Genomic DNA, 12,402 nt, shown 5'->3' with positions numbered 1-12,402 from the left:
TAAGGGAACCGGGGGAACGCTGGAACCTGCCACCACCCCTGTACCTGCCGCAACTGCTGGAGCAACGATGAGTGGATTCTCTAACACCTGTACCCTCCTAAGTGGAAGACAGCCTTCCCCCTACCTGCGCACGTGACCAGCCGGGAAGACCTCCGCTTTCCGAATCAATGAAGAGAGACACACCGCCGCCCGACACCTCCACGCGTATCCCGAGACCGGAAGTGACGACGCGGCGTACAAAAATGACGTCAGCGTCGCCCAGGCAAAGACACGCAACTCATACGAGGCCCAACGACAATGGAGGAGGAGGTGAAAGGAGGGCAGGCTTTATATGGCCTGACTCCTCCTACAAACACAGGCTGACCTGCGGTCAGCCTTCCACTTGTAAAAATCTCTGCAATGTACATTGATCAGCCAACGGGGATTATTTTTTTTCTCAACAAAAGTGGGGTTACTTCTAAAAGCGGGAGTTCACCCATAAAAAAAAATTTACCCTTAGATTGATGCTCATTTTGTCTAGGGGAATCGGCTAGTTGTTTTAAAATCGAAGCTGTACTTACCGTTTTAGAGAGCGATCTTCTCCGCCGCTTCCGGGTATGGTCTTCGGGACTGGGTGTTCCTATTTTGATTGACAGTCTTCCGACAGGCTTCCGACGGTCGCATCCATCGCGTCACGAGTAGCCGAAAGAAGCCGAGCGTCGGTGCGGCTCTATACTGTGCCTGCACACCGATGTTTGGCTACTTTCGGAAAATCGTGACGCGATGGATGCGACCGTCGGAAGCCTGTCGGAAGACTGTCAATAAAAATAAGAACGCCCAGTCCCGCAGCCCATACCCGGAAGCGGCGGAGAAGATCGCTCTCTACAACGGTAATTACCGGTTCGATTTTAAAACAACTAGCCGATTCCCCTAGACAAAATGAGCATCAATCTAAGGTTAAAAAATGTTATTTCCGGGTGAACCTCCACTTTAACTCCCCCCCACACACTACTCTTCTTCTTTACCTGTTGATTTTTTTTAAATGCAAGTTCATATTTTTTTACTATTCAAACACTTTTTTCCCGTGCTTGCTCAGTAGTTCATTATTTTTTGGAGTGACACATTAAAAATGTTATTATTTTAAAGCCTTTGTTTCGGTTTTTAACATTCCTTGCTTTAAAACTATAATTTTCGAGTCATAAACATGTCAACATTGTAAAATACAGTAACACTAGTTGTTTTATTTTTTTGGCTGTTATTTTGTTCTATCTTTTATGGCTATAGATTAAAATGATAAAGTATTTTGCAACACAAAAGAAAGTTCAAGGAAAAAAACGATCATATAAGTATTTTTGTTACCTTAATCATAACTATGATCAAACTATAAAATATGTTATTTAGGCTGGCCACATCATTAAAGCTGTGTTTTATCGTAAGTAACATTTTGTTAATCTTGCCAGTAAAAGCATTAGATACATCCTTGACTGAGTGACAACGTTCTTGCTTCTGCAGTGAAATCACTGCTGCGTTGTCACATTTGTCTCTGCTGCAGTATTTGGATATTTGCACCAACAATGGCCTTTTCAGTAAATAGCCATGACTCTGAGAATGCATATACATTTGTTTTGTGCAACTGGGGCAAAATCAAATGTCATATAGTTATTTTCTCTCCAGGTTGAATGTTCTTCATTCATACAAAATAGAGTGAATCCAGGAAAATAACAGCATTATGGTCACTATCTCCATCTAGTGACCATTATGCAGTATTTTCACTATTCACTCTATGAAGAACATTCGACCTGGAAAAAAATCTGAATAATATCTGATTTTGCACAGATCAAATGTACATGCAGTTTCACAATACGAATCGCTCTCCAATTTTTTTCATAAACATACCTCTAAGTAATTACAAGGTTATAGCTTAACCACTTACAGGAATATGTTGGTATTTTGAAGAGGAATACCGTTGTTATGTTAGCAGCTAGCTACCATAACCCCAGTATCCTCTTCTTCAGCAGGCTGTCCTCTTTCAGATAAAAGTGGTCTCTGCGGCGGATATGCTGCAAAATCAAAATTTATTCAGCGGCGGGAGAGGGGCCCCCCTCCCGTCTCTCTCCGTTGCCCTCTGCACCTTACCGGAGCCATCGACATCGGCTGAGGTGATCGGGTCTGTTCCCAGCCTGGGTATGAAGACAAGTGAAGGGAAGATGGCCCCCATCCGTCTCCATATCATTTTAGGGCGGAAGCGACGTCAAAACATCACTTCCACCCATAGCTCTTAAAGAGACATTTTTTTTCATTTGTTATTGCATTTTAGTGTAAATATGAGATCTGAGGTCTCATATTTAACCGCTTTCCGACCGCCCACCGCACTCTTACTGCGGCAGGTTGACTTGGCTGCGCAAAATCATGTAATATAACGTGATGTTGCTCTGTGGCCACTAGGGGCGATCGCTCGTGACAGAGCGAGAACCGGGACAGGTGTGTGTGTGTAAACACACAGCTCCAGGTTCTTTCAGGGGGAGAAATGACTGATCGTCTGTTCATACATGTATGAACAGCGATCTGTCATTTCCCCTAGTCAGTCCCACCCCCACTTTAGGGAACATAATTAACCCCTTGATCGCCCCCTAGTGTTAACCCCTTCCCTACCAGTGAAATTTTTACAGTAATCAATGCATTTTTATAGCACTGATCGCTGTAAAAATGCCAATGGTCCTAAAAATGCAGATCGCCGCCATTACTAGTAAAACAAATAATAATAATAATAATAAAAATGCCATAAAACTATCCCCTATTTTGTAGTTGGTATAACTTTTGCGCAAACCGATCAATAAACGCTTATTGCGATATTTTTTTTTTTAGATATTTTTACAAGAATACGTATCGGCCTAAACTGAGGAAAAAAATAGTTTTTTTTTTATATAGTTTTTTTCTGGATATTTATTATAGCAAAAAGTAAAAAATATTCCTTTTTTTTCAAAATTGTCGCTCTATTTTTGTTTATAGTGCAAAAAATAAAAACCGCAGAGGTGATCAATTACCACCAAAAGAAAGCTCTATTTGTGGGGAAAAAAGGATGTCAATTTTGTTTGGGAGCTACGTTGCACGGCCGCGCAATTGTCAGTTAAAGCGACTCGGTGCCGAATCGCAAAAAGTGGCCTGATCTTTGGCCAGCCAAATGGTCCGGGGCTGAAGTGGTTAAGAGGATCTGTTAAGCTTTGTTCTATTACAATGGACATCTACATTCCTTGTAATAGGAATAAAAGTGACCCAATTCAGATTTTTTTTTTAAAACGGCGTCAAAAAAAAAAAAAAAGTTAAATAAATAAAACATTTTTAAAGTGCCCCGTCCCGACGAGCTTGCGCACAGAAGCAAATGCATACGTGAGCAGCGCCCGCATATGAAAACGACACATGTGATGTGTGATGTATTGCTGCGATCGTTAGAGGGAGAGCAATAATTCTAGCCCTAGACCTCCTCTGTAATTCAAAACATGCAACCTGTAGAAAACGTTGCCTATGAAGATTTTTAAGGGTAAAAATGTTTCACCATTCCTACCTTTTGTTATTCTGAAGCAAAGTAAATGTGAATGGGAGTGACTTTTTATAATTATCAATCGGCTGTTGCACCTGCAGGGTTCTAATGTGGAAAAGTTCCCTTTAGACGCCTTCCTTTGGGAGGATCTCACCAAAAATGTAACTCTTGTTGCAGAGGATGCCCAAAATATGACTTGTATCTTAGTGCAGACTTCAGGGAAAATCAGTGAGCCAATCACGAAGCAGGAAATTACATTTCTGGGAGGGGGCTTTCTTTACACCACCTGTGTAAGTTCTCAGGTAACTATATTGCATTTTACAGAAGATTACAGTGCTGCAGATTTAAAAAGGAAAGGGAATTTTTAATACATTCCCATAGACACCCTCCTAAACCTTGTGGACGGCCTTCCCAGAAGAGTTGAAGCTGTTATAGATGCACAGGGCGGGGCCAACTCAATATTGAACCCTACAGACTAAGACTGGGATGCCATTAAAGTTCATGGCCCAGATTCAGCTACATTTGCGCATTTATTACGGAGGCGCAGGGCAACGATTTTGCCCTGCGCCCCCGCAATTTTATTGCGCTGCCGTCGATTCACGGAGCAGAAGCTCCGTAAATTACGCGGGCGCGCCGGCAAAATGCCCGGCGCAAGCGTGCGCAATTTAAATGATCCCGTAGGGGGCGGGAATCTAAATTAGGCGCGTTCCCGCGCCGATCGTAGAGCGCATGCTCCGTCTGGAAACTTTCCCGACGTGCATTGCGGCAAATGACGTCGCAAGGACGTCATTTGCTTCAAAGTGAACGTGAATGGCGTCCAGCGCCATTCACGAATCACTTACGCAAAGTACGTAAAATTCAAATTTCGCGACGCGGGAACGACGGGTATAAGTAACATTGGCTGCCCCTGCTAATAGCAGGGGCAGCCTTACGCAAAAAACGCCGTACGGAAACAACGTAAATTGCGTACGCAGGGCTCGCGCAACGCTGTGAATCGGTGTTAGTATGCAATTTGCATACTATACGCTGAGCACAACGGGAACGCCACCTAGCAGCAATCGCAAGAATGCAGCCTAAGATATGCGGGCATAAGAGCCTTATTCCGCTCAGATCTTAGGCTGCAGTCGGCGTAATGAGGCTCCTGAATCGGGAGCATTCGTTACGCCGGGGCAAGTAAGCAATTGCGCTGTGTAACCTATGGTTACACAGGCGCAATTGCTTCTTGAATCCACCCCCATGTGTGTGTAAAGGCAGATGTCCCAATACTTTTGGTAATATATTGTATAAATGGTTTTACAAGATAGAGGGAAGAACAGCAGAAAAATAACTGAGAGGAGGAGATAATTGCAACGTTTACCGTATTTATCAGCGTATAACACACACTTTCCCCGATAAATAGGGGGGGAAGTGTGTGTGTGTTATACGCCAATATAGGCTGCCACGGAGGGGAAGGAGAGGACGAGCGATGCCGAAATAGACAGAGCCAGATCTCCTGTGTACAGCTCGGCTCTCAGTCACGTCCAGTCCCACCCCCTGGAAGGCTCCTAGCATTGACATACCGGCATTGGACTGGTGTTATGTCCATCATAGGATCCAGACCAAGGGGCGGGACTTGGCGTGACACCGAGCCGAGTACACAGGCCATCCGGCTCTGTCTATTCTGGCAATGGCAAGGCTGCAGATGGACACTGATCAGGCTGCAGTGAGGAACAAGGCTGCAGATGTGCAATGATGAGCAAGGCTGTAGATGGGCACTGATCAGGCTGCAATGGTGGGCAAGGCTACAGATGTGCAATGATGGGCAAGGCTACAGATGTGCAATGATCAGGCTGCAATGGTGGGCAAGGCTTCTGATGTGAAATAATGGGCAAAGCTCCAGATGGGCACTAATCAGACTGCAATGATGGGCGAGGCAGCAGATGGGCACTGATCAGGCTTGCAGATGGGCACTGATTAGGCTAAGATTAAGATGCCTCTTTTATACACCGATAAATGTGGTTTTTCTTTTTTTAAGTTGCTTTAACTCACATTGTATGCAGATCATGTCACCCCTTTGATCTGCTTATAATTAAAGCAGAGTAGATACAATCAGAGAATAATGTTACTATATTCTTATTTAAAGCTGGACTCCGGGATGTAATATTTCTGTACACTTAGGCCTCGTACACACGACCGAACATGTCTGCTGATACTGGTCCGTGGACCAGTTTCAGCGGACATGTTTGGTCGTGTGTACGGCCGACCGGACAAGTTTCCAGCTGACAAATGTTTCTTAGCATGCTAAGAAACATGTCCGCTGGAAGCCTGTCCGTCGGACATGTTCAGTCGTCTGTATGACTTACCGGACATGTCCGCTCGGCCAAAAGCCCTCGCATGCGTCGAAGTGATTCTCTGGAAGTGGGGAGCGGTACCTGTCAAAAACGGGCACCCATTCCCCCCTCCACCCTGAAAGGTGCCAAATGTGGCACTGGGGGGGGGGGGGAGAGACGGATAAGCTGAAGGTCCACTTTTGAATGGAAGTCTACTTTAAAAATTCAGCTGGTTCAGCGGCTATAGCCATTACTGTGGCATGAATGAAGGCTAAAAGAGCACTGACAGTAAAAAAAAGTCAAATAAAAAACTAAAGCAACAATACACAAATAGTGATCAAACACACACCCAAAACAAAGCAAACAAACACAAGGAAATAAATAACAGAGAAACAAAAGACTAGATTGTATTAGGCTTAGTGTACACAAACGTTTTACAACCTCTCCTGAACGATTTAACTTGACAGATAGTAATCAATGTTTAAAAATGTCAGTTTTGCCGCATTTAGGGCTCATGCACACAGGACGTTTTTTACAGCTGCTGTTAGGGGCGTTTGACTTTTTCTAACTGCCTCTAAACACCGCTCCATGGTAGCCAATGTGTCCATGCACACATAAACTGCCAGAGGTATTTGGAGGCATAAGCGTTTAGGGGCAGTAGAAAAAAACGACAGCCTGTGCTTCCAGGAGCAGTAAAAAAACGAAAAACACCAAAAAACTCCAAAAAATTAAGCTAAACCGCGTCAAGCTGCCTTTAGCCGTGTTTGATGTTTTGTGGCGTTTTTAATGAAAACATGCCCAAAAGCGCGGGAAAACGAGCAATAACGCTAATTTAAAAACATGGCTAAACACAAAAACAAGCGTGTTTTTTTTTAGCACTGCCATTTTTGAAAGGTTCTGTGTGAATGAGCCCTAAACGTTTGTTTACAAGCTGCCCGTACAGCAGTAGAACAGCCTTTAAAAAAATATTTTCACAGCATACATTCCATCTTCTAGTTGTTAGTTCGGAGAAATCGATGTTCATTTTCAACTGCAATGACGGAAAAATTCGAAGGAGCTGGAAGAATTTTTTTTCTCGAAAAAAATAAAATCCTAACTGAATGTGTGTTGTGTTTTTTTTTTTTTTTATACAAAATTAGTTGACTCAATGATGGAGAGATCGAATGTTTATTTTTTTAATTTATTTTTTACAAACGTTTGAACACAAATCAAACCATGTATGGTACCTCCATGTATCTACCTACAGATAGATATATAGGAATCACAAATGAAACAAATTTAGCTTTAAAGTACCTTTTGATCTTTTAAAATCCCACCTGCAATAATGAAAACTAACTGGTTTCTGAATATGCAACCACTGCGACAGCCAATCACAGTAATCCTGCGATCGTGTAGCTATTCCCGCCCCTCCCCCCTACAAATACCCTTTTAAAGGGATGCTGGGAAGGAAGGGGTTAAAGCGGAGGTTCACCCTAAGAATCAACTTTGTCTGACTCATACCAGCAGCCATCGAGTATGTATAATCCATTGTTTTTTTTGTTTTTTTATCGCATTGTTTACCTTGATTCAGGAGGATTTATTGTTGCTCCCATGTTCCTTTCCCCACGGGAGTGGGCGTGCTTTAGAATTCCCCGGCTGAGCGCGATGTCTCCTGGAAGTGATGTGTCGAGACTCCCAGGAGACGCGCTGTACTGTAATTACGCAATATCTCTGTGTAGTGTTGACGGTGCCCCCTCGCCGTCAACACTGCACATGCGCGGGAGAGAGCGGTGAATGCTGGGACATTCACCGCATCCCGGAAAGGATTTGCTTGTGGGCTTCAGAGTGCCCACAAGCAAGATGGAAGCGTCCATCCAAGAATTTTATAAAACATCTTTTGCGGCTGAAACAGAATGCCGGTGGCTATAGTATTAGGACACGCGACTACCATTTTATGTAAGGTGAGAGAGGCAGAAGGATCTGAAAAAAAAAAAAAAATAAACGTATTCCGCGGAACCCCCGCTTTAAGGATTATGAAGTTGCAATATGTTTTTTATTTTTGGATTTAATACTGATTTAACCACTTCCCGACGGCCGTACGACTATACAGGGAGTGCAGAATTATTAGGCAAATGAGTATTTTGACCACATCATCCTCTTTATGCATGTTGTCTTACTCCAAGCTGTATAGGCTCGAAAGCCTACTACCAATTAAGCATATTAGGTGATGTGCATCTCTGTAATGAGAAGGTGTGTGGTCTAATGACATCAACACCCTATATCAGGTGTGCATAATTATTAGTCAACTTCCTTTCCTTTGGCAAAATGGGTCAAAAGAAGGACTTGACAGGCTCAGAAAAGTCAAAAATAGTGAGATATCTTGCAGAGGGATGCAGCACTCTTAAAATTGCAAAGCTTCTGAAGCGTGATCATCGAACAATTAAGCGTTTCATTCAAAATAGTCAACAGGGTCGCAAGAAGCGTGTGGAAAAACCAAGGCGCAAAATAACTGCCCATGAACTGAGAAAAGTCAAGCGTGCAGCTGCCAAGATGCCACTTGCCACCAGTTTGGCCATATTTCAGAGCTGCAACATCACTGGAGTGCCCAAAAGCACAAGGTGTGCAATACTCAGAGACATGGCCAAGGTAAGAAAGGCTGAAAGACGACGACCTCTGAACAAGACACACAAGCTGAAACGTCAAGACTGGGCCAAGAAATATCTCAAGACTGATTTTTCTAAGGTTTTATGGACTGATGAAATGAGAGTGAGTCTTGATGGGCCAGATGGATGGGCCCATGGCTGGATTGGTAAAGGGCAGAGAGCTCCAGTCCGACTCAGACGCCAGCAAGGTGGAGGTGGAGTACTGGTTTGGGCTGGTATCATCAAAGATGAGCTTGTGGGGCCTTTTCGGGTTGAGGATGGAGTCAAGCTCAACTCCCAGTCCTACTGCCAGTTTCTGAAAGACACCTTCTTCAAGCAGTGGTACAGGAAGAAGTCTGCATCCTTCAAGAAAAACATGATTTTCATGCAGGACAATGCTCCATCACACGCGTCCAAGTACTCCACAGCGTGGCTGGCAAGAAAGGGTATAAAAGAAGAAAAACTAATGACATGGCCTCCTTGTTCACCTGATCTGAACCCCATTGAGAACCTGTGGTCCATCATCAAATGTGAGATTTACAAGGAGGGAAAACAGTACACCTCTCTGAACAGTGTCTGGGAGGCTGCGGTTGCTGCTGCACGCAATGTTGATGGTGAACAGATCAAAACACTGACAGAATCCATGGATGGCAGGCTTTTGAGTGTCCTTGCAAAGAAAGGTGGCTATATTGGTCACTGATTTGTTTTTGTTTTGTTTTTGAATGTCAGAAATGTATATTTGTGAATGTTGAGATGTTATATTGGTTTCACTGGTAAAAATAAATAATTGAAATGGGTATATATTTTTTTTTTGTTAAGTTGCCTAATAATTATGCACAGTAATAGTCACCTGCACACACAGATATCCCCCTAAAATAGCTAACACTAAAAACAAACTAAAAACTACTTCCAAAAATATTCAGCTTTGATATTAATGAGTTTTTTGGGTTCATTGAGAACATGGTTGTTGTTCAATAATAAAATTAATCCTCAAAAATACAACTTGCCTAATAATTCTGCACTCCCTGTATACGGCCACAGGGTGGTTCTACTTCTCTGGGGCGCCGTCATTTGACGTCCGCCCCTTTCCGCGTTCCCCGCGCGCGCTCCCGGGAACTTCTGTGCTGGCCGTGTCCCTTGGACACAGCCAATCACAGATCGCCATGAACGGCCAATCGGAGTGGCCGTTTGCTAGGCGATCTGTGCGGCCAATGAGAGATGATCTCGTATGTTTACATATGAGATCATTTCTCATTGCCGGCTCTCACAGACAGCGGTGCTGTCAGGGAGAGAGGAGACTAATCTGTGTCTCTTGTACATAGGGACAGATCGGTCACCTCCCCCAGTCACCCCCCTCCCCCACAGTTAGAACACTATATAGGGAATACATTTAACCCCTTCCTCACCCCCTAGTGTTAACCCCTTCAATGCCAGTCACATTTATACAGTAATTAGTGCATATTTATAGCACTGATCGCAGTAAAAATGTGAATGGCGCCAAAAATGTGTCCGATGTGTCTGCCATAATGTCGCCGTCCCGATAAAAATCGCAGATCGCCACCATTACTAGTAAAAAAATAAAAATAAAAAATAAACAATTCTGTCCCCTATTTTGTAGGTGCTATAACTTTTGCGCAAACCAGTCGCTTATTGCGATTTTTTTTTTTTTTTTTTTTTACCAAAAATATGTAGAATACGTATCGGCCTAAACTGAGAATTTTTTTTTTTTTTCAATTGGGATATTTATTATAGCAACAAGTAAAAAATAATGTATTTTTTTTCAAAATTGTCGCTCTTTTTTGTTTATAGCGCAAAAAATAAAAACCGCACAGGCGATCAAATACCACTGAAAGAAAGCTCTACTTGTGGGGAAAAAAGCCACGTCGCACGACCGCGCAATTGTCAGTTAAAGTGACGCTGTGCCGAATCGCAAAAAGTCCTCTGGGAAGGAAGGGGGTTTAAAGCGGAGGTTCACCCATAGAGAACACATTTTCCCCTTAGCTTCATGCTCATTTTGTCTAGGGGAATCGGCTAGTTGTTTTAAAATATGACCTGTACTTACCGTTTACGAGATGCATCTTCTCCGCCGCTTCCGGGTATGGGCTGCGGGACTGGGCGTTCCTTCTTGATTGACAGTCTTCCGAGAGGCTTCCGACGGTCGCATCCATCGCGTCACGATTTTCCGAAAGTAGCCGAACGTCGGTGCGCAGGAGCAGTATAGAGCCGCACCGACGTTCGGCTTCTTTCGGCTACGAGTGACGCGATGGATGCGACCGTCGGAAGCCTCTCGGAAGACTGTCAATCAAGAAGGAACGCCCGCTCCCGAAGACCCATACCCGGAAGCGACGGAAGAAGATGCATCTCGAAAACGGTAAGTACGGATCATATTTTAAAACAAATAGCCGATTCCCCTAGACCGAACGAGCATCCATCTAAGGGGAAAAGAGAAAAATAATATTAATGTGATTGGCTTAAACATCAATGTTACTTTTTATTATATATATATATATATATATATATATATATATATATATATATATATATATATATATATACACACAAATAAAAAAAACATTAAATAAAAATAAAATGATATATAATGTTTATTAATATTTAATTTTTTTCAGTTTTTTTTTTTTCTGTGTTAAAACCATTTATATGAGTTGTGAAAAGCCCATTCATGGGGAGAGAGATGCGATGTATCTGCCAGCCCCTGTACAATGCTCCCAGCCCTCCTCCTCCTCTTCTTCCACCCTCATGCAGCTCTCAGTAATAGAGCGTCACTCTGCTGTCAAACACACAACTACACCAGACCCCAGGCACATCAGCCTTTCCCTTTTACCTGCTCTGGATCTACAAAGCTGAATTCTCTGCAAGGCTTCTCCTAATTCTTGGATTTACATACACAGATGCCAGGACAGAGGACCTAATCCTCTCCATTCACATTGGAAGGTAAGGGCAATTGTTCTGCTGTCACCACAACTGATAGACTATCTGTGCAAGGCAAACACTTGGACAGATAAGGGTGAAAACTTGCTGCAGAAATGCAATGGTTTTCTAGAAAAGATCAGATGGAAATGTGTCAGTGTGTGCCTGAGGTCAGAGAGTGGATTGGTGACATTGTATTGCTCCTCCAGAACACTAATAGACCCTCCAGAGAGGGGTGAGTGGGTTTTGTATCATTTGGTATTAATTGGGAGAAAAGAAAACTTTACTAGAGGGCAACTTAATTACTGTACTTACACAAGTGTGCTTTCTGAGCCACAGCGAAGGCGGGAATGCTATTAACATATTGGCTCACTTTTAGATTGTAAGCTCTTTAGACCAGAGTTCTACTAAGCTTGTCTTGTAACAGTACTGTCTCCCTTTATGTTGTAAATTGCAAGCTCCTATGACCAGGGTCCTTCTAACGCTCTTGACTTGTAACAGTACTGTCTCCCTTGTAAGCTCTTGTGACCAGGGTCCTGGTAATCCTCTTGTCTCGTAGTGGCACTGTCTCTATTTATATTGTAAATTGTAAGCTCTTGTGACCAGGGTCCTACTACCCCTCTTGTGTTGTAATGGTACTGTCTCCCTTTATATTGTAAATTGTAAGCTCCTATGACCAGGGTCTTTCTAACCCTCTTGTCTTTAACTGTACTGTCTCCCTTTTTATATTGTAAAGTGTAAGCTCTTGTGACCAGGGTCCTTCTAACCCTCTTGTCTTGTAACAGTACTGTCTCCCTTTATACTGTAAAGTGTAAGCTCTTGTGACCAGGGTCCTACTACCCCTCTTGTGTTGTAATAATACTGTCTCCCTTTATATTGTAAATTGTAAGCTCCTTTGACCAGGGCCCTTCTAACCCTCTTGTCTTGTAACAGTACTGTCTCCCTTTATACTGTTAAGTGTAAGCTCTTGTGACCAGGGTCCTACTAACCCCCTTCTTTTGTATTGTAATAGTATGCTAGAGAGCGA

The 12,402-nt window shown here is 43.2% G+C and overlaps 1 protein-coding gene across 2 annotated transcripts in view; it reads left to right on the top strand.

The window, feature by feature from the left end:
* The first annotated feature begins 11,215 nt into the window (after positions 1–11,215).
* AVPR2 (arginine vasopressin receptor 2) overlaps positions 11,216–12,402 on the top strand; it is a 203,589-nt gene continuing 202,402 nt past the window's right edge. For both annotated transcript variants that reach the window (XM_040322994.1, XM_040322993.1), the window contains exon 1: positions 11,216–11,399. The gene's annotated coding sequence lies outside the window, so the exon portion shown is untranslated. The remainder of the gene's footprint in view (positions 11,400–12,402) is intronic.

The sequence above is a fragment of the Rana temporaria genome, chromosome 9 (assembly GCF_905171775.1).
Source record: "Rana temporaria chromosome 9, aRanTem1.1, whole genome shotgun sequence".
NCBI classification, from domain to species: Eukaryota; Metazoa; Chordata; class Amphibia; order Anura; family Ranidae; genus Rana; species Rana temporaria.
This window is presented reverse-complemented; position numbering and strand designations above follow the sequence as displayed.